Source organism: Podarcis bocagei, assembly GCF_964188305.1.
Source record: "Podarcis bocagei genome assembly, chromosome: 14".
Taxonomy (NCBI): Eukaryota; Metazoa; Chordata; class Lepidosauria; order Squamata; family Lacertidae; genus Podarcis; species Podarcis bocagei.
The window spans coordinates 20,169,331-20,172,453 of NC_138139.1; the positions used below are offsets into that span (position 1 = coordinate 20,169,331).

Below are 3,123 nucleotides of genomic sequence, written 5' to 3' on the forward strand. Positions count from 1 at the left end.
GCTCATGCTTTAATACAAAACAGCTGTATTTATATATCATTCTTTATATGTAGTTTACGGCTGTGGGCCAACCAGTCGTTCATTAGGTGCATCTGCACTTAATAATCTAAGGTAGGGGTCAGCCTAAGGTAGATCTGGACAGGCCCATGTAGAGCAGTGGCATGAGATAAAATTATTTGTAGGGGAATAGTTAGGGACAGAGGTGCCAGCTTGCGAGGGCAATGGGAGGATGTAGTGTGTGACATTGTGATGTCTTAATGTCACATGCATGAGCATTGCACATCCCTCCCTAAGCCAGGCAGAAGCTTCCTGGGTTTTGGGAAGGAGTTGCCAGGCCTCCTGCCTCCTTCCCCAAGCTGGGTGGGTTTTGGGAAGGTGGAGGGAGGGCTCTTGGGCTCAACAGAGCATCGTGCTTCCCTCCCTAAGCTGGGGAGAAGGAGAAGGAGAAGGAGAAGGAGAAGAAGAGTTTGGCTTTGATATTCCGCTTTATCACTACCCAAAGGAGTCTCATAGTGGCTAACATTCTCCTTTCCCTTCCTCCCCCACAACAAACACTCTGTGAGGAGAGTGAGGCTGAGAGACTTCAAAAAAGTGTGACTAGCTCAAGGTCACCCAGCAGCTGCATGTGGAGGAACGGGGACGTGAACCCGGTTCACCGGATTACCAGTCCACCTCTCTTAACCACTACACCACACTGGCTCTCCTGAAGAAGCTTCTTGGGCTTTGGGAGGGAGGTGCGAGATGTTAATACTTTAATACTCTCATTTGCCAGGAGCATTTAGGGGACTAGCCTAGTCCCCCAGTTCACTGATGACACACCACTGGTGTAGAGCTTTTCTGGGGCCCAGGTGGGGGTCCCTAGTCAGCAGGGAGGCACGGGGTATTCTTGGCACGACAGTGTAAGTCCGGCAGGCTCCTGGCAGCCCCCCACCAGTGTAGCTCTCCAAAGCCTTGGGCTTACCTGGTCAAGTGTACCCTCCCTCCACTGGCCTGGATCTACCCCAGTTAAACGGAAAGGATTTCAGATTCCCAATTGTTTACAAATAAAAGTAGCAGCATGTCCCCTCCCTGCCCTCAGTTATTTTGAAACAGAGACACCTTGAGATAACCAGGGATCATTTTTTTGTATGGAAGTTCCATGCGTTCTCTTCAGCTCTGGTACTCAAAACAGATCCCCAGAATTCTCTTGTTTTAAGAGTATCTATTTTGCACCAGGCTATGGTTGGTAGATCTCGAGGTTCTAGTGAAAAACAAAGTAGATCTTGCAAGTCTGCTCACCCCTGATCTAGAGCAGTCAGATGATGATCATTTGCTATATCTTTGAGCATCACCCTGATTTGTTTGATTCTAGTACTTTAATTTGGTGCTCTCTCTCTAAATCTCTCCATTTCCAATCAGTCTACTCAGGGAAGTGCTGATTTGCAGGTACTGAAATCTAGGTGGAGCTATCTTCATTTTCTCCGGTAAGTTCCCCCCCCCCCACCATTGCATGCATATTATATACATTTTACAGTAGTATAAATATATTTGTACATGTTACGTGGATGGAGAATTGATTGCAAAATTGGGAGATGTGCAAATTCTGGAGATGGCTGCCTTTTGCTTTGCGTATTGTTTGGAAACTGCAAATTTGGTAGATTTGCCTTTAAATATGAACTGAATAAAATGTGTGCATTATCTTTACCTACTACTTATTCCTTAGACTGTGCCCTTTGACCATGCCCTTCTACAGCCTTTTCTGCATCTCCATCCTCTGAAACTTAGCTCAGGGCTATTACCAAAAGTTCTCCTAACTAAGAGATTCCCTAGCGATTGGTCCTGACAGGAGTGGGGGTAGAAAAGCGAGAGCTACCAGCTATAGAGGTTTTCAATTTGCTTTATTAACGCGTGTGGGAATGTCAACGCCTGGATCTTTATAGGCATCTTAGTTGATCCCTGGCAGGCTTACTGTAGTTTTATTTTGCAGGCTGAGAGATTCCCCCTCGGCCTGACAGCTTTCCTTTCTCAGAATGGAGAGAGCTTGTAAGAAGGGTGCATTAGAGAGGTCTGCCAAGCACCACTTATGGGGAGTGGGTCAGAGAGATTTTTCAAGAGCTCTCAGCTTAGAAATTGCTGCCACTTTATAGCTGACGCTTTCTTACACTGTCTCTGCCTGTTTCTCTCCTCCCCCCCTCTCCTTTAACCCATGGCCTGGTAAGAAGGGATTCATTGTCTAGGAACCCCCAGGGGACTGATTGCGTGCCCCTGGTGCGAAGGAGAATGAGGAGAATGCTTCATGCAGAGTTACCCAGGGGATAGGGCAGGTTTCTGCGTTTGAAGGGGAGGGGGGGAAAGAAAAGAGTCAAAGCGGTAATATGTGCCCACCCCCTCATATTGCAATCAGAGCAAATTGCAGGAATGTATGCAAATTGGTGCCCATTAGCATGAGATTGCTTAATTTGCAAGATTTCTTCTGATAGGGGGTGGGCGAGAAAGAAAGAAGTTGGCTGCTGAAGAATGTGGAGTCTTTCAGAGAGTGCTCATGTGTCCTGCTTTACAGAGGACAGTCCTCTGTTTGAAAGTGTCCTCTGAGTGCTGTCCAGTCCGATCCTGGTTTAAAAGATCAAGAACCATCAAGGAAGGAGAGCAGCAGGGGCCTTGAGGTTTCCCCATCAACTTTTAGCAATGCCTAGACAGGATCTTAAAAAGCAGAGACATCACCTTGCCAACAAAGGTCTGTATAGTTAAAGCTATGGTTTTCCCAGTAGTGATGTATGGAAGTGAGAGCTGGACCATAAAGAAGGCTGATCACCGAAGAATTGATGCTTTTGAATTATGGTGCTGGAGGAGACTCTTGAGAGTTCCATGGACTGCAAGAAGATCAAACCTATCCATTCTGAAGGAAATCAGCCCTGGGTGCTCACTGGAAGGACAGATCCTAAAGCTGAGGCTCCAATACTTTGGCGACCTCATGAGAAGAGAAGGCTCCCTGGAAAAGACCCTGATGTTGGGAAAGATGGAGGGCACAAGGAGAAGGGGACGACAGAGGACGAGATGGTTGGACAGTGCTCTCGAAGCTACCAGCATGAGTTTGACCCAACTGCAGGAGGCAGTGGAGGACAGGAGTGCCTGGCGTGCTCTGGT

General features: G+C 47.4%; 1 long non-coding RNA gene across 2 annotated transcripts; it reads left to right on the forward strand.

Moving 5' to 3' along the window:
* Positions 1–332: 332 nt before the first annotated feature.
* Positions 333–2,617, forward strand: LOC308572775. 2 transcript variants are annotated; one of them, XR_014001863.1, is made up of 3 exons: positions 333–360; positions 1,399–1,463; positions 2,540–2,617. It is a non-coding gene; the product is annotated as an uncharacterized lncRNA (long non-coding RNA). The 2 variants fall into 2 exon arrangements; XR_014001864.1 differs by having other exon boundaries at positions 2,460–2,612.
* The last annotated feature ends 506 nt before the right edge of the window (positions 2,618–3,123 follow it).